The sequence below is a fragment of the Rattus norvegicus genome, chromosome 18 (genome assembly GCF_036323735.1).
Source record: "Rattus norvegicus strain BN/NHsdMcwi chromosome 18, GRCr8, whole genome shotgun sequence".
Classification (NCBI taxonomy): Eukaryota; Metazoa; Chordata; class Mammalia; order Rodentia; family Muridae; genus Rattus; species Rattus norvegicus.
Window position 1 is genome coordinate 26,074,476 of NC_086036.1, and position 27,228 is coordinate 26,101,703.

At 44.2% G+C, this 27,228-nt stretch overlaps 1 long non-coding RNA gene across 4 annotated transcripts; it reads left to right on the forward strand.

Annotated features, from left to right (window-relative positions):
- Positions 1–580: 580 nt before the first annotated feature.
- On the forward strand, positions 581–19,544 carry LOC103694952 (uncharacterized). 4 transcript variants are annotated; one of them, XR_001842083.3, is made up of 5 exons: positions 581–800; positions 11,702–11,807; positions 14,924–15,051; positions 16,988–17,182; positions 18,646–19,544. It is a non-coding gene; the product is annotated as an uncharacterized LOC103694952 (long non-coding RNA). The 4 variants fall into 4 exon arrangements; XR_005496420.2 differs by lacking the exons at positions 14,924–15,051; positions 16,988–17,182; positions 18,646–19,544 and adding an exon at positions 12,341–14,031 and having other exon boundaries at positions 584–800; positions 11,702–11,815; XR_005496421.2 differs by lacking the exons at positions 14,924–15,051; positions 16,988–17,182; positions 18,646–19,544 and adding an exon at positions 12,344–14,031 and having other exon boundaries at positions 584–800.
- Positions 19,545–27,228: the final 7,684 nt, after the last annotated feature.

Genomic DNA, 27,228 nt, shown 5'->3' on the forward strand with positions numbered 1-27,228 from the left:
CCCCATAGGAAGAACAAGAATACCAACCAACCAGACCCCCCAGACCTCCCAGGGACTAAACCACCAATCAAAGAGTACACATGGAGGGACCCATGGCTCCAGCCACATATGTAGCAGAGAATGGCCTTATCAGGCATCAGTAAAAGGAGAGAGAGGCCCTTGGTCCTGGGAAGGCTCGATGCCCCAGTGTTAGGGAATGCCAGGGCAGGGAGGCAGGGAGGGAGTGGGTGGGTGGGTGGGTGAGGGAGCACCCTCATAGAAGCAGGGGGAGGGGGGAATGGGATATGGGGTTTCTGGAGGGGAAACCCAAAAAGGGGATAACATTTGAAATGTAAATTTAAAACAAAAATCCAATAAAAGAAAGGGGGAAAAAAGAAGAAAAACATAGTACTCATTCGTTATGTACCAGAAAACTTTCTTGGATAGTTAATTCTTGCAAAGTCTAACAGATAATTAAACACACAACTTTAATAAAACTAGTGATACTATTAAGTCACTCAAGGAAGTTGCTTTCAGCTGAGTAGAAAGGAGGAGGCGGTGCGTGCGTGCGTGCGTGCGTGCGTGCGTGCGTGCGTGCGTGCGTGCGTGCGTGCGTGCGTGCGTGCGTGCGTGTTTGTTCTCAAGTATCGAGGTGTTCCTGTTTAGACACCATCCACCTTAGCTTTTGAGACGGGGTCTCTCGTTGGAACCTGGGACTCACTGATTAGGACATGCTAACCAGCCAGAAAGTCCCAGAGATAACTGACCTGCCGCTGCCCTCCCAGCACTGAAGATTACAACGGCATACCAGCCCGCAGATGGTTTGTGCTTATTTTTATTTATTTATTTTTGGGTTTTCGAGACAGGAGTTTTTCTGCGGAGCCCTGACTGTACTGGAACTCGAGTGGGCTGGCCTCGAACTCAGAGATTCACCTGCCTCTGCCTCCCAAGTGCTGGAGTTAAAGGCATGCGCCACCTGCCTAGCAGGTCCTCGTGTTTCCAAGATGAGCACTTTGCCAACTGAGCTGCCTTTGCAGCCCTGGGAGGAGTTAATTTTTAAAAATTATTCCCACTCAATCCGAAGGCAGAAAACTGAAGTCGTGGCTTTGGCAGGGGGAGGGGGTACAAACTCGTTGAGGTCAGCACAGTCCTGTCAATATAAGTTAGAAAAGTTGGAAAGTTAGGCTTTTTTACTTAGCCTCATCTTGTTCTCAGTAATTGCTTCCTTTCAACCATAAAGCTGTTTAGTGTGGGAGACGCATTCCAAGGCTTCTCCTTATATTCACTGCTGCAGATCCCATTTTAGCATAATTGCAGTCTTGGGGTTGAAGAGACAGGCTCACTCTATCTAGCTCTGCAGCTGGCTCTCTCAAAGGACAATGGGATGGTCCCCAGCTTAGGAACTGCATCGCTGGCTGTCAGCTGGGGAGAGGCCCTCAGGCTGAAATCTGCCCTTGCTTTGTCTGTGTTTCCTCCCTGGAAAGGGGAAATGGTTTAGAGCTTTTGAGGAAGGGAGCTATTTATTCTCCTGGGGCTTTTAAAGGGACCCGCTGAACTCTCAGTGTGGATTTAAGAATCTCAAATCGGAGATTTTTCACCTACATGCCTCCAAGAGACACCACTGAGCAAAAGCAAACAGCCACTGAGCAAAAGCAAACAGCCAAATCGGGAAAAGCCAAGTTGTGCAAAGCCTTTCCCTCTTGGTATGTTCTTCTGTGAATAATGCAAGTCTACACACTCTCACCTTCATTACCTACATGTGACTCCGTGCTCAGCTAGACCCCTTACCACACACATCCTCTCCGTAATCTGAAATGGTCCAACCCAACCCCATCTGTCCTCCATACGGAGACCCGTGCTTTCACTCACTGACTTCTCTGCTTCTCAGAAACACTTTTCCTTAGGGCTGGTCCAGCTGTGTTGTCGCTTGCTCCCAGTCCTCCTTCTTCCTGCACACAACTTGCTGCCCACTCCCTTCTATGTCCTGTATTATGCCCTCAGTTTAAGTCTTTATGTATCTCAACTTTCAATAGTAGGGAAGCTTTAGAATGGCCCGTGTACTTGTAGGGCCTCTCTGCCACACTATTCCTTTAAATTAAAAGATACTCCCCTGGTCACATTAGCCAATATGGCTAAATTCAACTGCTTAAGCGTCTCTGGGTGGGTCAGTGCCGTGACTATGATGTTAGCTCGCCGATTGCTTGAGTTACCAGGTAGTTCATACTCTTAAGATTTCAGATCAACTTTCTCATAAAATGAAAAGAACAGTGAGGTAACTTAGACCCAAAAGGACATGCATGGTATGTTCTCACTTATAAGTGGATATTAGCCAAAAAAAGTACAGAATACCCAGGACACAATTCACAGAACTCAAGAAGGTTAACAAGCTGAAGGGCCCAGGTGAAGATGCTTCAATCCTACTTGGGAGGGAGAAGAAAAAAATCATGGGAGGCAGGGAGGGAGAGGGGAGAGGGGAAGGAAAAAGGGGAACATGATCAGATATGGAAGGGGTTGGGGGGGAGGAAAAGCCCTGAGGGTCAGCAGAATGAATGGAAATATTCAACCTTGGGAGGGGGAGGGGAGGACCCTCTAGAAAGTACCAGAGACCCAGTAGAGGAGTGAGGGAAGCTCAGGACTCAAAGGGAGAGACCTTAGATGAAATGTCCGACACTGGGGAGAGGGAACTTGTAGAGTCCACCTCCAGTAGAAAGACGGGGCATCAAGTGGAGGGATGGGGTTGCCATTCCACAGCCAAAAACTCTGACCCAGAATTGTTCCTATTTAAGAGAACTGCAGGGATGAAAATGGAGAAGAGACCAGGGTAACTGGACCAGCCCAACTTGGGATCCATCTCAAGGGGAGGCTCCAAGTCCTGATGCTATGGTGTGCTTACAGAGGAAGCCTAGCATAGCTGCCCTCTGAGAGGCCCAACAAGCAGTTAACTGAGACAGACACAAATACTTACACCCAACCAATGGACTGAAGTTGGGGGCCCCTGTGGTTGAATTAAGGAGAGGCTGAAAGAAGCCAAGGAGGAGGGTAACTTCATAGGAAGACCAGAAGTCTCAACTAAAGTGGACCCTTGAGATCTCTCAGATACTAAGCCACCAACCGGGCAGCATATTGGAGACCCCCTGACATATGTACAGTACAGAATCTGGCCACAGTGGGAGAAGGGGTGCCTAAACCTAGAGAGACTTGAGGTCCCAGGGAGTGGGGAGGCCTGGCACAGGGGTAGGGACACATCCTCTTGAAGACGGGGAGGAGGAATGGGATGAAGAACTGTGGGAGGGGAGATGGGGATGGGGGGCAATGACTGGAATGTAAAAAATTAAAAGTAATAGGAAAAATGAAATGAACAAAAGACCTTTTAAAAAACAATCCACATGTGACAGAAAACAAAATCATAAAAGGACTTTCTGCTCTGGTCCAACTTAAATCTTTGTTCCAGAGATGGGCTCCCTATCGGTTGCTATGGATGGAGTGGATGTGCTATGTTGCCAGTCTGGTAACATTTGAAATGTTTGGAGATCTTCTGATTGTCATGACTGGTGTGGAATTACCTGGCATCTAGTCCCCGAAAACAAATAGTATATGCCAAGGTTAGCTAACTCTGCAGGTAACAAATTCCCTCGGGAGTTCTGTCTACCTATTTCCCTATTATCAAATCCTATGTAATATTCACAACTTGCTTCAACCCATGTCTCCCAAGGCTGTTTTTGCTCTCCAACTCCCAGTGAACATATCGACTGCCATTCTGTCCAGAAGTAATGCACTGTCCTCCATGTGCCCTAGGACCTGTGACCATGTCTTTACAGGATGCTGTTTCAGGTCACTGGGCCCATATTATGCTGTTATGTGCACAGCATGGAGCACAGGGCCCTGCACACACTACACAGTTAGTAAATGTTTCTAATTCAAATGGTGAACCCATCAGCATAGAGGCTCACAGTTGAAGTGGTAGAGGGGAAAACTGCTGCAGATTGAGACTCGTCAAGCAAATCTCATTCAACGCGGAACTAGAGAAAATGTGAAGGAGGGGGCGGCCATCAGGGTATTGTCCTCACAATGAGAAAGAATGAGTCTTTCCTGGAGTCCTCTTTTCTGTGTGTATGTGTGTGTAGTCCTGGCTGACCGGAACTCACTTATGTAGACCAGGTTGGCCTGCCTCTGCCTCCTGAGTGCTGGGATTAAAGGTGTACGCCACCACTGCCCAGATAGATTCCTTTTCATTTATATACAAAATGTATCATCCTAACCGCTTCTAAGCACACTGCTTTATGGTATTAAGGACACACACACACACACACCACTGTGCACTTATCACTACCGTCCTTCCCCAGATCCTCTCCCCCAATTAAAAGTCTATATACGGTAAAGACAATGGCTCTCAGACACATGGGAGGCAGGGCAATTTGTCTAGACAAAGATGACACTTTAGTGTCATCAACAATCAGAGAGCTCCCAAACATCCCAGGGCCTTCAGCTGGGCTGCATTGTTGACATGGACTATTAAAAATTGCCACCCATTCATCCATCTGGTTCTGGTCATGTCCCTCATCACTAGAGTCCCCGTGGTCCTGCAGTTTACTGACACAGACCCCACAGTCCCAGTCTTCCCCTCTGCAGCTTAACGTGTTCTGACCCTTCATTAACTTTCTTTAAATCGGCACCTGCTTCTCCTCTGCCTTCCGCAAACTTCTTTAACCCTTTCGTAGCCATTTAGTAAAAACATATGCACATACACACACAGCAGAGATACATAGCCATTGTGTGATAGGTAATGTGTGACCTAAGAGTTAATATTAGTAATTAGGATGGGATGAACCTGTATCTGCCAATGCCCAGATACCGTGAGACATATGAGCTACTTAGCAAATTATAGCCAAGGAAACTAACATAGCTTGTGAATGTATTTTTATCCAGTAAGTCCTGACATGGTGGAAGGATAAACATGCTTGTTTCTGTTTCTGGTCTGGGGCAATCACAACACTGTAACAGAATACTCAACAAAGGCAATTGGGGGCCTTTTGCTCCCTGTTTGAGGAGATACAGCCCGTCATTGCAGACAGGGCTTGGCAGCAGGGGTGGCACCAGGCAGCTTGCTGTCTCCTTGTCAGGAAGCACACATGCATACGCTGTTCAACGCATGCTCTCTCCTTCCCCCTTTTAGTAAATCAAGGCTCCCAGCCTTGTTACTGTGCCTCTCACATTCAGGGAGGATTGTTCTTCATTAGTCTAACCTCTGTAGAAACACTCTCCTGGACACACCCAGGAGTGTGCCTTTTAGGGGATCCTAAATCCATTCCAACTGAGTGAAGATTAACCTTTACACTTGGTATATCCACTGTGAGTGGCACGAAACAACCGTGTCTTGGGATCTGGGACGGACGACCTGTGCTTTCTCCTCCCCTCTACCTTTAGCAACCACTTGTCCACTGCATTTCCAGGAACCTAAACCTGCTTATTCCAGAAAACCAGTATGTGAGGACTCATGCTGCATCTGTCCTTTCGTGACCTATTTATGTCACTTTGTGAATCTTCACGTTCCACTAATGTTATATGTCAGGCCGAGGGGGGGTGGGGGTGGCTCAATATGGGGTTTCTTTGTGTGACCCTGCCCATCCTGGAGCTCCTCTGTAAACCAGATCTCACTCTGGCCTGGAATTCAGAGATCTACCTGCCTTTGCCTCCCGACTGCTGGAGTTAAAGATATACGCCACCACCGGCCAGGGAGAAGGACTCTTATGTAGCCCAGGCTGGATTCACAATCATAACTAAGGATGACCTTGAATTCCTGAGTTACTGTATAGTAATTATAGATTAGTGTATCTTAAATATTTATCTATTATAATTATTAGTAGTCCATGATATGCATGGGTATGCAGGCCGTGTATGTATGTATGAATGTATGTATGTGTCAAATGGAGGATAACTTTATGATGCCAGTTCTTGCCTTGCTATTTTCTGAAGAACATTTTATAAAATAATAACCATCTTAATTGGTACAAAGTAATATTTATTGTGGTGTTGATTGGCATTTCCATGTTGATTAATGATATTAAATATCATTCGCTATGTTTGCTGGCCACTTGTATATCTTCTTTGGAGGATGTCTATTCAGTTCCTGTGCCTATGTATGTGTATGTGCGTGTGTGCACTTGTGTGTGTGTGTGTGTGTCTGTCTGTCTGTCTGTCTGTCTGTGTCTGTGTACATATGTTCATGCATGCATGCATGTATGTGTGCATGCATGTGTGTGTGTGCATGTGTATATTTGTGTATGTGATGCTGCACTTTGGTTTTTCAGGCACCACCCATTTTTTTCTCTTTAAGACAAGTTCTCTTACTAGCATAGAAGTCACTAAGTAGCCTAGGCTGACTTCCCAGCAAGCCTGTCTCTGCCTTCCCAACTCTGAAGTAGAAGAGTATTCCCTTGGGCAGGAGAGATGGCTCAGTGGTTAAGAGCACTGACTGCTCTTCCAGAGGTCCTGAGTTCAATTCCCAGCAACCACATGGTGGCTCACAACCATCTGTAATGGGATCCGATGCCCTCTTCCAATGTGTCAGAACAGTATATTCATATACATAAAATAAATAAATAAATCTTTAAAAAATAAAAACAGTATTCCCTTACTCCAGCTTTTCCTTTGCTTAATTTTTAACTATTTGGGGTTTGCTACATATTACAAATAGCACTTCCTTATCAACTAAAAGATTTTCAGACATTTTCTCCCATTCTATGAGCTGTCTCTGTGCTTGTTGACAATGTTCTTTAGTGCGCAAAATTTTTAAGTTTCAATAAAGTCCAACTTATATGTAATATGTATTATTTTTTCTATTGACTGTTTTGCTATTGAACAGTCATGACATTCATTAAAAACGGTGATGGGAATGGCTCGATTGGTAAAGTGCTTGCCTTGCAAGCACAAGGACCTGAGTTCAATCCCCAAACCCACAGAGAAAGGCCAGGTATGGTGGTATAGTCTGTGATCTCAGGGTTAGGGAGACACAGAAGGACCACTGGGCACCCCGGCCAGCCTAGCCTAATTCGCTATCCCCAGAACAGAGAGAGACTCTGCTTCAAAAAAAACAAGGTGAACAGCTCCTGAGGAGCAACAACTGAATTTGACCTCTGGCTTCCACACATATGTGAACATATGTGGGCACACACAGGCTCACAAATACATGCTCACACAAGCATTAAAACAAAAACAAAGACAGAAAGAAAACAAGAAATTCGAGGTTTGCTTTAAGGAGTTTGTTTCAGTGCTCAGATAAGAATGGTTAAAATCGAAGACAAGAATGACAATTAATGCCTCCTTTGAACCTTGTCTAACTCTTACTTCTAAATACAGCGCACAGGTTTTGAATCTACCTTAAAAGGTAAAAGCCCTGTGGCATCAGGAACATGTATTTGTGGCAAGTTTCATGGTCAGTGATTCACGTCTCTACCCTTCCTGTACTGTAGTCAGTCCAAGTCTTCAATAGCTGAAAGTCTCCAAAGGTTGATCAAATTCAGATGACTCTTACATAATCTCCTTAGCTGTGTTGACGCTATCGTCTTCCTCAGAATGAAAAGTCAAGCTGACAGTGTGAGCGGCTGACCTGAGACGTATGAATTAGTAGGGACAGGTTTAGGGGCACTGCCATGTCAAGGTTTGTAACCACAGCATGGAGTGTGTCCTATGGCGAAGAGGTCTGCCTCGCAGAATTAGCTCTCCTCCAGTGGGTAGACAGGCTCGGCTCCACCAAGGAAAACCTCCGCTTTGCCTTTCTTCCTTAGATTTGTGCTGTCTCTCCTATGAAGTTAAAAACTCGTGAAATGTAACCCCACGTCTTAGATTTGGTCTTTCTTCCTCTAGCCCTTCTCTGCTCTTTCCTTAAACTGGAGACTGTATTTTTCTTGTCTTATCTTTATCATTCATCGTCATCAATAGTTCGTATGGGTATTTTGTCTGCACATATATCTATGTCTGGTGCCCAAGGAGCTCAGAAGTGGGTGTCAGATTCCCTGAGCGGAATTACAGATGGTTGTGAGCCACGGTGTGGGCGCTGGGAACGGAACCTGGATTGGAGCGGCCGAGCCATCTCTGCAGCCTCGTTAATCACACGTTCATGAGATTTTCTGCACAAAAGCAGGAGAGTTGTCTCCTGCTTCTTTGCTTTCTTTACTTTCGCTTCAACATGGCCGCCATCACCACCGAGAGATTTTTGTCCCAGGCCTGTTTTAAAGCTAGCGACAAAAGAGTCTCAGTAAAGCCCAGTTCTCTACAGCGCTCGCTTCCCTAGGGTTCAGACACTGAAACACGGGGGTGCTCAGCAGTGCTCCTTTTAATTAACTTCTGTTTGCTTTCACACTCTGTTTAAAATGGAAACGTTTTTAAACTGGAATATATTTGACAGGATTGATTAAAACTGTTTTAACTCCCAGAGTCCGACTCTTAAGAAATCTGAGCCCTCACCCACATCTCAGAGGTTAAAACAGCAAACACCCCCAACCAAACCACTACTGGAGAACTCCTTAGTTTAGCTTCTCAGGCAGGGTGCCCACGTGGGCTGCCTCTACCCTCGAGACACACCCGCCTCATTGTGAAGAATGGAATAAGCACATTTTAGCCACTCACTTTTAACATGCTCCAGGGAGGTAGATAGCTCCATTAGTCGATGTCACAGAAGATAAATGTACCCGAATTAGTTGCCCCAAAAATGCTCAGTGAGCATCAAAGAGCCACATTCTGCTTTCCAAATTCTGAAGCAGACTATTCAAAACTACTGAAACATTCATTTTTCCCCCCACTGCAGATTGTTGAGCAGCGGCTAGGAACAGCTGTCCCTCCCTGATACCCTGCAGTGACGCCTACAGGAGTTTTCCTCCTTCTGCGTTCAACACACTAAAAGGTGTGAGAGGTTACAGGTCATTTAGCAGCCCTCACATTTAGGATTTGATGGAAGGATTTTATGTACAGACACTAATGGACCCAGGGAAGATAAACATCTACATTTAGATGCATCAGCCTGTATGTCTGATATACATACAACTAAATGCATCTTACTTGGTGCCTGTGTATCTTTCTGAGAGTTAGGACCTGAAGCTAAGCCAGCCATAGTGTGTTTTATCTTAGTGTGTGTGGAGGGAGAGGAGTAGACATGCATGTGTGTGGTGTGTTGAGGGTAAAGGACAATTTTAGATGTCATTCTCCAGGAGCTGCCTATGTTGGTTTTTTTATGCATATGTCTGTGTCTGTGAGTGAATATGTCATATGAGTGCATGTGTATGCAAGAAGCCAAAAGAGGGTGTCAGATCCCTAGAAACTGGAGTTGCAAGTGGTTGTCACTGCCTGACATAGGTCCTCTGGGACAGTAGCAAGCTATCTAGTCACTGAGCCCTCTCTCCAGGACCCCATCTTGATTTTCTCTTGTTTGTCTCTCATTAGCCTGACATTCATGGATTTGTTTAAGGCTGGTCAACCAGGGAGCCCCAGGAATCTTGCTGTCTCTCCCTCCTCAGTGCTGGGACTACAAGCACACACTACTGTGCCTGTTTTGCTTGGTTTATAGCATGGGATTTGACTTAGGTCCTCCTGTTTGTGTGGGCAAGCACTTTACCAAGTAAACTTTCTCTTTAGCCCTACAATACATTTTGGATGTGACATTTTGTTTTATGTCAGAGAAGTTGTCCATTTCTAAGTAACTATGTTTTGTGGTGGTTGTTGGGTTGTTTTTTGTGTTTCAAGGCAGCTTCTCTATGTAGCCCTGGCTGTGTTGAAACTCACTTTCTAGGCCAGACTGGCCTTAAACTCAAAAATCCACCTGCCTCTGCCTCCTGAGTGCTGGGATCAAATGTGTGTGCCACCCCTGCCCAGATTTTTGTTTGTCTGTTTGGTTTTTTTTTAAGATTTATTTATTTTATTTATATATGAGTACACTGTAGCTGTCTTCAGGCACTTCAGAAGAGAGCATCACATTACAGATGGTTGTGAGCTACAATGTGGTTGCTGGGAATTGAACTCAGGACCTCTGGAAGAGCAATGATGCTCTTAATTGCTAAGCCATCTCTCCATGTCTGTTCGGGTTTGAGTATTTATTTATTTATTTGGTTTGGTTTGGTTTTTTGGTAACTATGATTTTTAAAATATATTTTAACTAATTTATTGTGTGTGTGTGTACATGTATGTATGTAGACACATAGACATGCTTGTGCCATAACAATTGTGTGGATGTCAGAGAACAGCTTGCAAGAGTCTGTTTTTCCTTTCTACTGTGTGGTCCTCAGTCACACTCCATGCTTGGCAACAGTGCCATCACCCTGAGTCACCTCACCAGTCCATCAACTATGCCTTGAAATGAGATTGTACAATGATCTGCATCAGAGTTAACCTGTCTGATAAAAACTGAAGATCTTCATGCATAGGGCCTGGGAACCTCCCTTGTAGCAAACGTCACAGGAAATAGCCCCCTTCTTAGTCATCTTATGTCTAAGAAGAGTATGTTAAAAATTCCCCTTAGGAGGATTGAGTTCTCCTCCAATCTGTAATGGAAGGAAGGACGTGGGTACTTCTTCTCATATATGTAGAGAGAACTACTTGCAAAAAGAAATAAGCTCACTTAGTAACATTGTCAGACAGTCATAACTTAGCTGCCTCATCTTGCTCTGATGTTTTTAAGTGTTTCCCAAAATGAGATGAAGTCTGGTGCCCCAGTCCTATGGCTGTGTTTTTTCACAGCTCACTGAGGGCAGAGAATCCACCCTGGCCGCTGTGTAAGGATGCAACATTCTTTATTAGTCATGAGTGGACTTCTGGTTCATTCTTTTTTCTTTCTTCTGTCCACTGAGCTTCCTGGGATGTTATAACAAAATGTCATGGAGTTGGGAGAAGGGGGAATGTATTTTCTCGTGGTTCTGGAAACCAGACGTCAAAGATTGAGGTGCTGGCTAACTAGGTTTCTGTGAGACAGCTCTTCCTGGCTTCCAACAGGGCATGGGTTTGGAGAAAGAAATTTCTAAAGTTCCTCCTTCTTTCATAAAGGCATCAACCTATCACGTTAGGGCCCCTCTCTCCTGCCTCATCCAACCTCCTCTGTTTCTGTAGCCTTGACAAGAAGGCAGTCACTGCAGTGTTCAGGTCTCAGCTTTTGAGTTTAGAGGAAACAGTTCAGTGCATCGCAGTGCTGAGCTTGGGAATGAAGACGTGGACCGCTTCATCCCACGGTGATGTATTATTCAACAAAAAAAAAGGCAAACTGTTGATACACAAACCAGCCTGAATGAATCTCGAATTATAGTGCTAATTGATACATACCGTAAAAAGTCATGTAGGATGAAATTCACCATATAACTGTTGAAAAAAGGCAAACCTTTGGGGCTGGATACAAATCAGTGCTTTCTGGAGCTTGGGGAAGTGTTTTACTAATAGTGATATGTCTGACATCTGACATGATCCCAATACAATAAGGATGAAGTTTTTTGTGTGATGGGAACATTTCATCTCTTGGTTGCCATGGTGCTTACATGACTCTGTCAATAACTGAAAATCTCTCCACTACAAAGGTCACTTTACCATAGTCGAATTGTGTATCACTTAAAAAAATCTTAAGAATGATAAAAAGGAATATCTTTATCAGTCGGTGTTCATGTTATAACCAATAATGTCTCGCGATGATAGACTTGTTTTTCCCTGACTAGGTGGGCTTTTCATAATTGTTTTTTTTTTAATTTGACAGAACACTCTTAGAAAAAGAAAATCCTGTAATAAAGCAGAAAAGTGCAGTGGAGGTTTAAGAAAAGGGTTGTGTGTAGGAAGAGGAAGAGACGCACATGTATGTGCAGGTATGGAGGTGAGAGGTCAACGCCGAGTGTCTTTCTGTAGTGCTCTCTGCCTTACTCGTTTTAAGATTTATTTTTACTTATGTGTATGTGTATCTGTATTTCCATTGTATCTGTGTATGCCATTGGTAGGTGGGTGGCCGTGGAGGCAGAGAAGGGAGTTGGATCTTCTAGGCATACCCTTGTGTTCTGAGACAGGGGCACACACTGCCCCTGAAGCTCACCATGGACTAGACTGGCTGCCCACAGAGTCCTAGGGATTCTCGTGTAGCACAGTGGTTTCAGTGCTATTGTACTCAGCTTTTAAATGGGTACCTGGGATCCTAATTCAAGCCCACATGCTTGTACAAACATTTTGCCCCTAAGCCATCTCCATGGTCCCCTAGGAAAAGATGTTTCTCCCTTTAGTTTAAATGTCCTTTGTGTAATCCTACAAAACAGAGGTCACTGACTAAGGCTCCAAGCCCACAAATTAATAATAATATTAACAAAGCTAAGATAGAAATCTTTAGAAACAGCTCTGCTTTCTTGCCTAGAAGCAGCTTTTAAAAGATGAACAAAGACATCAAAATGCCGGAGAGAACACGATGAGCACAGCCTGCTGTGTCCACAGCCTACTGTGTCTGACAGCAACACAGCTTCTCAGAGGAAGGGATCAAAGGTTCCATTCTTCAAACTGTGCCACACCTATACCTCACCTCTCTCCATTTTCCTGTCACCTGCCGGGTGTTCACACAGCAACCACATATTATCCACAGAGAAACCCAGTCTCCCAAAACTAAACTAAGAGAAACAAATAAAATTATTTCATTTATTATGAGTATTTTTTTGGTGAAAAAAAATTTCTATTAACATAAGAAAATGATTAGACCCAGTTCTAGGGATACAAATAGACTTGCATGTAAGGGCATGTATGTTCTAGATCACTGACATGGTCTCGCCTTCTGCTTCCCCACGACAGCTGCTATGCTCCACTAAAGAGCTTGTCCCTGATGAAGCCTGAAGCAGAGCATTCTTGGGGACAGGCCTTTCATTTTCTTGCCAACTATTTGAAGTGTTGGATGTGCTCTTCAAGATAGAAGAGGAATATAAGTAATTCGCTCTGGTGTGGAATTGAAACTCACGGGTTTAGACTCTTTTGATATAGATTAGAATGCAATCCAAATCTAATGTTGAAATAATCCCTCTGTAGCTACAAGGGACAAGAGCTCCACAGATATCGAAAATTACCTATACTCAAGTGTGATATATAAAATGATTTAGCATTTGCATAAAACCTACAGACATCTATCTTCCTATGTTCTTTAATTCACTTCAGATGCTCTACAAATAGTTGTCCTACTGCACTGTTCGGGGAGTAATAACAGGGAAAAGGGAGGCACATATTAACTATAGATAATATTTTTCCCAAATGTTTTCAATTTGCAGTTGTTTGAGTCCATGGATACAGAGAACTATTATATTGTTTCAATATTAACTTCAGCTAAATAAACCAAGAAAATACTAAAGGTACTGTGGTATTTGGAGCAGGCTAGGCACACTGATTGGTACAAAGAGCCCTTTGTAGTTTAGAATATTTCACATTTCTTAAAAACCCAACAGAAAAGGTTACTCTTATGAGGTTATCTATAAGGTTAGCACACATGAAGATTTTATATTTAATTCTTCAATTTGGGTATCAAAATCTTTCCTTTTTTCTTTTTTTTTTTTTTTCTTTTTTCTTTTCGGAGCTGGGGACCGAACCCAGGGTTTTGCGCTTGCTAGGCAAGCGCTCTACCACTGAGCTAAATCCCCAACCCCCATCAAAATCTTAAATATTGCCATCTGTTCCTGGAAAAATTCAATGAGTGAATGTTTTCCAATAGCTTCATCTTTGTTACTGTACCTTTCCAAGAAGCTAGGCTTTATTTCCAATACCTACAACGTGATACAAATAACTTTTTTTTTCTTTTTTTTCGGAGCTGGGGACCGAACCCAGGGCCTTGCGCTTGCTAGGCAAGCGCTCTACCACTGAGCTAAATCCCCAACCCCACAAATAACTTTTATTATTATCTGAAATCAGTGGAAGAGACCAATGCGCATCAGCCATATGCGGTTTTGTACCAAAGTGCATCTTGGTAGAACTCCTTAGATTATTTGTTTCAATTTTCAAACCCACTTTACCACCAGTTAAGTGTTCCGTTAGCTGGAGCTAGCCCAGTGTTAGATGAATATTGCCACAGCCCCCACATAAATGGTTCTCCGGGGACCTTGTGGACTTAGCAGTCTTTGGTTATCTTACTCCAAATGGAAGCTTTCAGTGGAGGAGCTGGACGATCTGCAGGTGGAACTGAAATACGAAATCACTTCCGTCTTTCTGTTGCCAACCCCACCCCCACTCATTCCTATCACCACTCCTACCCCTGCCTCTACAAGCTTTGAGGACCAGAACAAGAGTCTCCCCAAGATCCAGCTTGTTGTCTTTGTTTCAAAAAGCACCAAGAATAAGAAACTTTGTACTCTTCTGTAGGGGAAAACTCTGCTAATTAAGGTCGAGGTCTACCACTGACCAGATTGCCTCTGGGCTGGGTAGCATATGGGGGACTCCCTTCATTGGCAGGGCCTCTCCTCCTCTGACCTTGTCTGGGGAATTCAAAATTCTACCAGCGGAATGCCACTCAGTCTTCTTAAATTACAGGAGCAACTTCTTTTCCCCAGAGAAGAACCCATTCAACTAGCACCTGAGATTCCTGAAATGCTTCCCCATGCTAATGAGGCATTTCCGTGCCCTAAGCCTTCAGTCAATGACCTCTGCCTATTCCGGATGTTCCCAGTCCCAAACCCACAAATTATATAAACCTTAAATCACCCCAAGTAAAGTTGATCTGCCTCCTCGCAGCTGGTCCTGGTGTGATCATTCACAGTAGGTACTCACAGGGCTTCTGACGCGCCCACCCCCACCCAGCCCCCACTCCCATCCCCAACCTCCGTTTGTCATCAGCTCCCATTGCCCTCCTGGACCTTATTGGCTGATGATCCCCGAGGGCAGAGAGAGCCACACTCAGAGAGAAGCTGAATTTCTTCAATTCCCAGGAGTTGATGTTTCTTCTTCTGTGATCCTTTCTGTATCTCATCAACAGGAGCAGTGCTGGGCATCACCTGTTTCCAGCCACCACCGCAGATGGGTTCCATGCTGGTGTCCAAAGGGGTCGTTTCATTCCCGTACTAAAGGCAAAGGCAGCGTCTTCTTTGCCTCGTGTCAGAAAAAGTAGGTCTGGATCATGATTCTTCAGCACCATAACTAGAAACAATATATCCGAGTAGCTCCTTATGAGGAGATTTTGATAAAAAACTCCCCTTTATTCTTTCATAATCTCTAGGAGTTAATGTGTGACATAAACATTTGGCCCTATGCAAATTTCTTAGAAGTAAATAAATTGAAGCTGCTCCTTTGCACTAGATCATTATCAGTTTTAATAACGGTTTTTAAAGTAGCTTGGTTTGAAGAGAGCTTTGTTTTTCTCCTCTCTTTCTCCCGTCTGTCAGGTTTTGTAACAAAGCCATAATATGCTGTTCTGAGGTTAGTTACTGTGTTAATTAATGCACTGCTGTGCTAGCAATGCTTAGATGGCATGAGTAAGTAAAGGGGTTTAGATTATGAATATTAAGCTACAATAAGCATTTTTAAAAGTAAACCATCTATGATACAGAATCAATTTTAGAATTAATTCATATTTGTTAGTTGCAGGTATATTTTAAAGGATTAAGCCAAAGCAAAAGATATTTGAAAACACTTACTGCTTAGAAAATGAAAGGATAGGGCTGGAGAGAGATGGCTCAGAGGTTAAGAGTGCTGACTGCTCTTCCAGAGGTCCTGAGTTCAATTCCCAGCAACCACATGGTGGCTCACACCCATCTGTACAGGGATCTGATGACCTCTTCTGGAGTGTCTGAAGACAGCTACAGTGTACTCATATGCCTAAAGTAAATAAATGATTCTTTAAAAAGAAAAAAGAAAGAAAATGAAAGGATATACCAATGAAGAGATTCAACTACTGCATTTCTTCTAAAAGATTTACTTACTTTTTTTTTTTTTTTTTGGTTTTTTTTTTCGGAGCTGGGGACCAAACCCAGGGCCTTGCGCTTCCTAGGCAAGCGCTCTACCACTGAGCTAAATCCCCAACCCCTTGATTTACTTACTTCTGTTTTATGTACATGGGTGTTTTGCTTGTGAGTACGTCTGGGCACCATGTGTGTGCCTGGTGTTAAAGGAGGCCAGAAAAGGTTACTGTATACCTAAAACTGGAGTTACAGATGGTTGTAAGACACCAGGTGGATTCTGGGAATCAAACTCAGGTCCTCTGGAAGAGTGACCAATGATCTTAACAACTGACCCATCTCTCCAGCCCCAAGACTCTTAAATTTTAAAGTAACCCTTCATTTTCTGTCCCAGCATAAAGTTAACTGACTTCTCTCCTTCCTGGGATTATTATATTGATAAAACATGTGTGTGTGTGTGTGTGTGTGTGTGTGTGGTGTGTGTCTGGTATGTGTGTGTGTGGTGTGTGTGTGTGTGTGTGTATGTGTGTGTGCATTCCATGAACACACTTGTGTATTAAGGGTAGATAATTGAATTGATGTGTGAAGAGAAGTAGACTTTCTGCCTCAATTAATAATTCTCTTTAACTCTTTCATTCCCATGACTAGAAAGGAAGACCTTCTCATCTCCCTGACTTCCCAGCCCCTCAGCTCTCAGCCTCCATATTTTTCTACCATAGATGACCGTGCAAACACCACTTTACCATACCAACAGAGCACCCTCCCCCAGAGTGAGCCCAGTGTCTTCATCCCACTGCATCCCTTAGATCAGAGGAGACTTCTGGGGTTGAGGAGGAAAGACTCAGACCCTGTGAGTCACAGTCAGCGAGCTGATGTTTGCACAGCTTCTTCCCCATCATTAATGTCTGTCCTTCTCTAATGCCACCACATCCACTCTGACTCATTCCTGCCCCTCACTTTGTGCACTGCCTCTTTGCTGTCCTTTGCCATCAAGGGGGAAGGGAAAGCGGTCTATTATTTGTGAGATTTGGCTGGGGGAACATCAAATGCTCTTGGGCGGAGGCAGTTTTCGGCCTGCTTTTTTCTTTGTTGCTGTCCTCGAGCTCCGTGAAGTAAGTACTCCCTTTCTGGCATGTTATTTACAGACGGGCATTAGCCTGCCGCTCATGCCTGATGAATGCTTCTGCCCCTTGGAGGTCATATTCTGATGATGATGGATGAATAATGCACCCCAGCATCTGAAGAAGCTGCACCATCACTGAGCTATTGTTGCTGGGAGAAGCTGAAAACTGCTCCAGCCTCTAAGCCAGATGCCCAGAAAGAGAAATGCCCCCCCCAAGGTACCGAATGTACCCCCAGAACCCACAAACAGTTCAGATGCTGAAGCGATGATCTCACCCCCATCTGAGTAATGCTTCTGTCCACAGCACAGACAAAACCTAAGACTTCAAAGAGAGTATGGATACGATAGCGTAATAGGTTTAAGATTTATAACCTACAGCTCGAGTGGAAATAGTTTATTTCTCTATTACGGAATTCAACTTATCTCTAAAGTCCTCATTTTTTTACCAAATGGGAGGAAACTCTGCCTTACCACTCTCAAGATGACCAGGTATTTGGACTTTCCAAGTCAGTCTCTTGGAGTAAATATTCAATTCAGTTAAAGACTTTAACTCAATCTACTTGGAGTTAAGTTCAACATAGTTGCTGTTCAACAAACAGCCTTAAAGAATCTCTTCTTCTCTCCCCATCAGGATAGCGTGTGTCTGGATGGGAGAGAAGGACAAATAGCCTAGTTGTGGCTCTGTTCTTGCCGCAGCCTAGCAGTTCATGACTGCAAGATGTATAGTTTTTCATCTGACCCCACCCCAGGTCAGGTGAGGCTTAGAGACTCAACCTCATGTCTGTCCTTCAGCTGCCCACCCTAGAACCCAAGCTGTAGTTACTGTGTCCAAAGATAGGACAGTCTGTATCATGCCTCTCCTTGACTTGCTGGAACCCTGAGTTCCTCTCCCCTGCTTAGGCTGCAATCATCTCCAGTCTCTGCATTTACCTCTCCTTTCTGCTTGGTGTACGTGAATGCCGCCCTGAAGGGTGGCTTCTTCTTGGGAAGAATTAGAAGTCCCCTTTGGTCCAGACTTGTCTAGCCTTACCTAGAAGTTTGTCCGCCACAGGGAAGAAAGGGAGGTGGCTGGAGCAGCACAGACACTCCCAACTAACTTTCTCGCTTTTCCCCTCTTCTTGTCATCTTGCCACGTTTTGCTAGTTTGTTGTTTTTGTTCTGGAGATAGGGTCTCACTACGCTCGCTCGATGGCCTGGCCGAGAACTCTAGATGTAGACCAGGTCAGCCCCAGCCTCACACATCTGCAGGTGGGGATTAAAGGTTGTGCACCGGGGTTGGGGATTTAGGTCAGTGGTAGAGCGCTTGCCTAGCAAGCGCAAGGTCCTGGGTTCGGTCCCCAGCCCCGGAAAAAAAAAAAAAAAAGGTTGTGTACCACCACACTCCATACCTGACCCTTGCCAGGCTTTCTCCCTGGCCAGGAATGGAATCCCTGTGAGCCTCTAACCTCAACCCTGAGTCTATTTAGCATTTACTCTCTCCTCTCAGCAAGGGGACTTTGTGTTGTTATTCTCAGCCCCATTCACAGTTCCCCTCTGTGTGCCCTGTCTCTCTTTCCTGTCTGCCATGAGTGAACTTTTTTGCTTCACCACAGGCCTCTTTCCAGGATGTTGTATCTACCCTTGGGTCCAGAAATCTTGGGTTGAAACTTCTAAACTTCTTTCTTTTTCCATTTTCTCCAGGATCTTGTCAAAAAAAAAAAAAAATGGCTGATGCAGTCATGCCAGAGTTGGCCTGGTGATTGAGACTGCCACAATCGGAAACGCTCAGTGCTCAACATGTTGGGCAAAGACTTGCTTTCCTTCTCACAGACAGCTGCCAGCAGGCGCTGACAGGAAGAGGCAGGACACAAAGCTGAAAAGAATTTGTTCTTCCTCTCCCTCCCTGTCTCTGCCTCCCTCTTTTGAGTCCTATGTCCTCCAGATTTTCTCTCATCTGCTGCTGCTATGCCACAAAGGATCAGGGGTGGGAGAGGGCTCCTATAGCAAGCTGAGCAAACAGAAGACAGAGATACCAACATTCCGCTCATCTGTCAATGAGGTTAATAGTGTGGCTGGATCTGACAAAGGTATCTGAGTGCTGAAGGAGAATGTGTCCGTCCTTTGTGCCACTCATAATAGAGCAGTCCTAGATGGGACATATTTTAAGTTTAATTTATAATATTAACGTATTCTCCATCAACAAACAATTTACAAAGCAATAACTCAGCCCAGGTTTGGACCACTTGTTGATATCCATGATGCGAAGAGATACTCAGGTTTCAAAATAGCAATGTGGCAGCACCGAGCGTGGTTCTGAAACATCATGCAGGACTCTACCACACAAAAGGTGGGAGAGTATCTGGAGTGTGGATAGAAATGCAGCAAACTTAAAAAAAAAAAAAAAAAAAAAAAGGGCTGGAGAGATGGCTCAGTGGTTAAGAGCACTGACTGCTCTTCCAGAGGTCCTGAGTTCAATTCCCAGCAACCACATGGTGGCTCACAATCATCTGTAGAGGGATCTAATGTCCTCTTCTGGTGTATCTGAAGACAGCTACAGTGTACTTATATATAATAAATGAATAAATCTTTAAAAAAAATGCAGCAAACTGACTGAAAAGCGACAGCCTCAAGTCATTACTAGTTTTGTTTTCAACGTAATAATAATTGAATTATAATTTGATATCATTTAATCTTTAATAATGGCTGTCTTTAATAGCCGACTCATAAAACCTCTAAAATTTCACAATCAACTCTTCCCAGCAAGCTGCTCCAGCCTACTCAAGATCCTGATGCAAGTCTAAGGACCCTTTCCTCATCCCAAATTCTAGCACAGCTGTGGCACCATGAAGGGAGACAGGAGGGCGGGGTGTGTGGTTGCTTCCCTTGGACCTCACCAATCGCAGACTGCTGCTGGGCCTGCTTTAGTTTTATAGCTATCCCCCTGAATTATTCAGACTGGCCACTAGAGTTGAATTATCAATGTCATTAGTCAAACATTGAGCTATAGGGGACATGGTTATGGGCTTCAGGGAAATCAATAGTTCATTTTCTTTGTTAAATTTCATTCCTTAAAAAATGGTCTACATTTTCATGACAAGGTCGAGCTGAAATGTGTGTAAAAGAGTAAACAAATGAACTTAGACACTCCTCAGGAGAGAAAAAGGGTTCTATTTTGGAGGTTTGTTGAGCTCGTGTCGTTTTGTTTTTGTTTTTTTGGGATAGAATTTCACAGAGCAGATCTGCCTTAGAACTTGCTAGGTAGCCAAGGATGACCTTAAATTTTTTCAAATGAATTTTGCATTCTTTAAATATTTATTTATTTATTGTGTGTGTAGGGCCTGCATGAATACATGCACCATGGCATCCATGTGGAAGTCACAGGACAGCTTGTAGCAGCTGGTTCTCTCCTCAACCATGTGGGTGGTAGAGCTCCAACTCAGGGCTTCAGGCTTCGTGGCAAGTGCTCTTACCCACAGAGCCCTCATAACAGTCTCCACCTTTCTTGTTTCTTTTGTTTTAAAAAACGGATTTATTGCTGATGGAGAAATTGTTATTCTGAGCTGTTGTTTATCTTAAAATAAATCTGAAAAACAGTCATCAAAAAATGCTAACAATTATCCTAGATGTTAAGTTGGTTTTTTTTTTCTGGTGATTTTTCTGAACTTCCAATTTTTGTTTTCAATGAATGCATTACACTGGTAATATAAAATGAAACAATTTTTAGTAACCTAATAGTCGAACTGCACTGCTGTTGTCTCTTTAAAGGCTAGAAGGATGAAATAGCATTTTCAGTAAAAGGCATGAGAAATAAACATTGCTGTGCCCGATTTTGTTTAAAAGCCAGATATCCAGGAATGGGATATGGTTAATTATCAGTTTCTGTCCAGATGGAGTGCTTTCCTCTTCCCTATCATTAGATGGAAAAGCACAGCGTCTCTGGCTGCTAAATTACATTCGGCTGATTCACTTGGAACACATTCAGAAATCGGCGGAGTTCAGAAGGGTGGTGTATTGTACAATAAATAAGAAGTTGATATGGGTGTGGTGGGCAGGTTCTCTGGCAGGTTCATGTATGAGTGCACACATGCACTTGCATACACACATGCACATGCACACACATATTCACATACATGCACACACATACACACACACACACAGAGGAATAAAGGAAAATAATAAAATCAGTAATGGTTTCATGAAGAAAGACTGCAAGTCTGTTCTATGACCTCCGTGGCTGGAATTGGAACTCAGATGTTCCTGTTCTAATCTATTGATTAGATTTTGCCAAGACTCGGTTACCTACAAGAAATAGGTATGATTTCATAGTTTCTCAGGATTGTGAGCCTGGTTTTGCTGGATGTGTTTGCCTCCATGTCTCTCATGAAGCTGCCTGAAGGAGCTACGTAGGTACCTGAACATTTGACTGGGGAAGAATATGTGTCCAATCCCCGATTGCTTAATCATGATTTTTAGAACACGGAGCAAAACTTAGACGATAGTGTCTTAATAAAACAGTGCCCACCTTTGCTTCTCTGTTGCTGGGATAAAATACTGACCCAAAGCAGCTTGGGAAGATAAGGGATTTATTTGGCTTGCAAGTTCTAGCACATCCTTGAGAGTGTCGAGGCAGGAACTTGGCGGTGGGAACTGAGGCAGAGACCACGAGGAAAAAGGCTTCCTGGCTTGCTCCCTATGGCTTTCTCAGCTTGGTTTCCTAGACAACACAAGACATCCTGCCCAGGGCTGGCTGGGACAAGTAATCATCAGTTTAAGAAAATGCCCCTGAGACATGCCCATCAGATGGAGGCAATCAGTCAGGTGAGGCCCCTCTTTCCAGATGACTCGAGTTTATCTCCACTGACGTAAAGCTGACCAGCACCGATGGACCAGGAGTGTGGACTCATGTTAAATGATTGCTCATGTGGGCATGCTGGGTAATGAATCATATGGTGAGGGGGTGTGAGAAAGGCTTCCTTTTGGTGAAGTGGAGGGAGGGTTATTGAAAAGTGGAGACGAGAACAGAGAATCAGGGTGACTGAGGCTGCTTTTCCAGGCCAATCAATTTTAGAGACAGATCCAGGTCACGTCCTGGTCGTGGTTCGTCAATCACTCTGTGTCTTCATTTGTCAAATTCTCTTATTAACAGATAGAACATCCTGTCACTCTCAATAGTCACAGATTTATTTGCATTATGAGCATCTACTGTCCAGGAAGGACAGCCATATTTTATTACAAATGAGTGTTGGGTCTCGTCTCATTCATTTTCCACATCAGTTGATAATGACGCTATGCGAATTGTCTTCTTTTTTTCGGAGCTGGGGACCGAACCCAGGGCCTTGCGCTTGCTAGGCAAGCACTCTACCACTGAGCTAAATCCCCAACCCCACGAATTGTCTTCTTTAGCCTGTTGATAGGTAATGTGGTTATATTGATTGGGTCATGTATAGTTAGGATAGATAGTAGCTATTTATTTGATCATATTTGTGAACTTTTTAAATGCATTTTCAGTTGAAATGCCAGCACTTGGTTGAGAATTTCTGCATCTAAGTTTGTGAGAGATGTTGGTCTCTAGCGTTCGTTTACTGGACTCTGCATGGTTCAGGGTATCAGTGTGGCGCTGGCCCCCTAAAGTGAGGAGAGAGGATGCCTGCCTTTTCAGTTTTCTGGAAGAGAAAGCAGAAGGTTAGTTTGCCGGAGCCCTCCAGTTGAGAACATCTAAATCTTCTACGGCATTTCAATGACAAGCTCCGTTCCTTTAATGGACAGAGGGCTGTCTATCCTGTTTCATCTCGTTTGAGTCTCGGTGGTCTGTGGTTTTTATTCATTTGGTGCCTTTCTTCCAAAGTTGATAAATTTACAAGTCCAACTGTGTCTGCAGGGCTCTCGTATTTCTCTGATGGCCGCTGGGACTGTAGTGACAGTGAACACGATGACGGACATTGGTGTTGTGTCCTTTCCATTTTATCTTGTCAGGCCCACGAAAGGTTCCCTTAGCCAGGTTTCTGACATGGACTGTCACTGTAGTTTTCCCTTTCAATCACATTGACTCCTGCTTGTGTCTTTACTGCCTCTTTGTGCTTGTTTTGAGGTTGTTTCATTCTTTTGTTTTCCATCCTCTGGATCCTGAAGACGATCATAGATGAGCATCTTGAGACTCTCCAGTGTGATCTTTTCTTTCTTTTTTTAAACATTTATATGTTTACTTGAGTATAAGGGAATGGTTGCCACAGCAACGGAGGGCAGAGGACAGCCTGCAGGAATCTGTTCTCACCTTCCACCACGTGGGTGGGTCCTAGAGTTCAAACTCAGACACTCAGGCTGGGCCGCAGTCGCTGCCTGCTGAGCCATTTTGCTGGCCCTGTTTTCATTCCTGCTATGCGATTCCCTCGGCTCAGCTGCCTTTCACAAATTTTGATGCTTTGGGTTTTTTACATTTCACTCAGCTTATGGATTGTTTGTTTGTTTTGCCTTTTTAATTTCCCTCGAGACCTCCTCCTTGGTGACCTTTTGTTTAGATGTGTGTTGTTTAACCGCCACGTGAAGAGGGTTTTTCTGTGGCATTTTTCTCACTGATTAAGATCAGAGGCCAGATCCTGTGTGGTTGGCCTTCTGGACCCTTAAAAGAGTCTATCATGGTGCTTGAGAAAATAAAATGCACTTCATGTCTCAAACTCTCTGGAATGCTGGGATTGCACAGGGTATGTGATTATCTTTTAAAAGAGTGACTCAGTAGACCAACTTCTGCCTCCTTACACAGGTGACAGCAACCTCTAGCTCAGTGCCTTTGTGTTATAATGCTAGGAGAGCTAGACTGTTGGAGCCACCCTGGAAGCAGTTCCTCCACCATAACAGTTAGGGATAAGAAAGTGCACATGGTGGTGATTGTGAATAGACACTTGTGGCCCCTTTAAGAACACCTGACACAAAAGAACTGTGACAGAGCATAAATGGAGATGATGCCCTCAATCAACTGTGTTCTGGGTGAGTTACGTCTGTATCCCCTCCAGCCCCAGAGGATCCACTGACCTCCTCCAGCCTCCTGGAGCACTATACCATGTGCAAAGCCCTTCCCCACGTAGACACATAGTTAAAGTCTGTAAAACATATAATTAGGGCTGGGCGGCAGTGGCAAGTAAATTTAATCCTACTGGGAAGGCAGAGGCAGGCAGATCTCTGAGTTCCAGAACAGCTTGGTTTACAGAGTAAGTTCCAGGACAAACAGGGCTACAGGGAGAACACCTGTCTTGAAAAGACAAAAAAATAAAATAAAATAAAATAATTAGAAATCCATTGTTGTTTTAAAATATATTTTTATTAACTTAAGAGTCTTATACCTGTGTGCAATGCATTTTGATTAGATCGACCCCCAACTCCTCCCTTAACTCTTCTCGGGTCCATCTCAGATCCTCTTCCTACCCTCAAGCCCCTCCTAACTGGTTTTCATTTTTTTTTTTTTCCGGAGCTGAGGATCAAACCCAGGGCCTTGCACTTGCTAGGCAAGCGCTCTACCACTGAGCTAAATCCCCAACCTTGGTTTTCATTTTTTAAAATAACACACTAAGTCCAATTTGTGTTGCCTTCATTCAAGGACATGAGACCATCCTCAGGACCAGAGTTAATCTGCCAGAGACCACACCCTCAAGAAAACTGACTCCATCTTCCCCAGACGCTATCAACTAGCCATGGCCCCTCAGGTCAGAGTCAGGGCTCATGAGTTCTTCCCTGCTGCAAGTTTGCGTATTGACCAGATTGATCTACTGCAGACAACCACAGTCACTGGGAGTTCATGAGCACAGCGGTCCTGTTACGTCCAGAACCCACTGGTTTACTCTGCTCCTCCCCAACCTTTCACTCCATGCCTCCTTTTCCACAATGTTCCCTAAGCCTTGACTTGAGGGTTCACTTGTGTGAACCACCTTTCTTAATGTGGCTCTTCAAAGTCTTAAACTGCTAGGCACATACTTCTGCTGAACAGCCTGAAACTGCAGGGTGTGTATGACTGAGTTGTGTCAGTCATTTGTCCCTGTCGAGGTGTAAATTGAGGACTGTGAGGCAAAGTGACCTATTCTACTCCACTGGGAGGAGTGGTAGTGATCATAGCTGTTTTGGGGGCATCAGAAACAGCACTGACCTTCTGAGGCACCAAGCATCACACTCTCAGTTTAGGTTCCTACACCCAGCAGTGGCCACAGTGGAGGCTTCATGGACCCACTGTGAGCACCGTGATGATTGTTGTGCATGAACCTAAGGCTCTTCTGAGAAATTCTCTCCCTGTGCAGGCTCTTCATGAACTTCCCTTCTCGGTCCTCATTCACAGGGTCTTTCCCCCTTGGCATTAACGGTGAGTTAAGATGCAAGCCACACACCCACTAGTGATAATCTCACACTGAAACGTTCTGTAGAATTCCCTGTGGCAAGTACCCTGTGGTGACATGAATGACAATAGCCCCTCAGGCCCATAGGGAGTGGCACTATTAGGAAGGTGGCCTAGATGGAGAAAGTGTTACTGGGGGTTGGGCTTTGGGGTTTCAGATGCTCAAACCAGGCCCAGTGTCACCCCCTTCCTGCTGCCTGAGCATCTGGATCTCGAACTCTTAAGCTCCTTCTCCAGCTGAACCTCTGAACTGTAAGCTACCCCAGTTAAATGGTTTCTGTGGTCATGGTGTCTCTTCGAAGCGATACAAACCCTAAGACAAAGCTGTGTGTCACATAATTGTTCTTATTATCTGTCAGACCTTGTTGGTGATATCACTCAACAAAATACTTGTTATCACTACAGATCTCTGAGGTAGGCAGGGATCGGTATCCTTGTTTGTGGATAAAGAAACCACTGCTTAGTGACTAGCATGACTTTTGCAGCTGGTTTGTGGAGCAGAAGCCCCCACAGCCTACTCTCTGTCCTTCATTCCAGGCTCTGCCACATAAATCAAACGGTGTCTTAGTTAGGGCCACTGTCTTAGTTAGGGTTTTACTAACCATGACCAAGGCAACTCTTACATGGACAACATTTAATTGGCGCTGGCTTACAGGTTCATAGGTCAGTCCATTATCATCAAGGCAGGAACCTGGCAGCATCCAGGCAGGCATGGTGGAGGTGGAGCTGAGAGTTCTACATCTTCATTTGAAGACAGCTAGGAGAAGACTGGCTCCCAGGCAGCTTGCATCAGGGTCTTAAAGCCCATACTCACAGGGACATGCCTACTCCAACAAGGCCACACCTTCTAACAGTGCCACTCCCTGGGTTGAGCATATATCACAGGTTGGGCAGCATAACCCAGTGCGTGTACTCACGGTTCCGAAGGACATACATGTAAAATGAAGTGTCCCTCTGAAACCTAGAGACAAGTGTGTCCTTGTTTGCCTTATCTGAGTTTTTGATGGTTTGCTGGTGACATTTGGCTTTCCCTGGCTTGCTGCTACATTTCTCCAATCTCTGCCCTTGTCCTCACCTGAATCAGTGTCTGTCTGTCTTTCTCTCCCCACTCCCTCTGTCTTCCCGGCATCATCTTCTCATACTGGCATACTCGTCGGGTCTCTTCCCTTTGCTCTTTGGATCTGCAGTTTTAACTTAATTGTATCACTAATGATCCCACTTCCCACTGTGGTCACATTCTCTGGTGGTTAGAAGCTGAACCCATTTGGGGTGAGCACAATTCAACTCCTGACAGATGGTAAACATAAGGAAAGTCTGTCATAATTCTGTGATTTACATTTAATTTAAAGAGCCAGTAGGTGAAAAACAATATAATATACCACTAATTACTTAGGTTCAAATGTCTACATTCATCGATTCATGGTGTTAAAAACTAAACATTGACCCTCTTGGGAAGTTTACTGTTTAATGAGGAGGCAGTAAGTAAACAATAAATATATCACTTAAGGTCATAGCCAGACACTGAGGCACATGTCTATAATTCTAGCACTTGGGAGGTAGAAGTAAGATGATCTGAGGTGCACGTGAGGACAGGCTGGGATATTTGAGGCCCTCTCTCAAAATGAAGTAAAAATTGAGGGGCCAATTACAGCAGCACATACCTATAATATTGGGGAACCTGATGATCACCAGTTCAAGGTCAGCCTGGGTTACAGTGATAGCTTGTCCCAAAACAAACAAAGGAGAGGACGTTCAAAAACATCCTCTGTCATGGAAGAAATGACAAGGTGTGGTGATGAGGGATCATGCCCAGGGCAGAGAGGCAGAGTTAGTTAGGAAAGATGACTGAGTAGCCTGTCTGAGGTGGCAATTAAACCAAAACATGATAACAAGAAGTCAGACATGTAAAA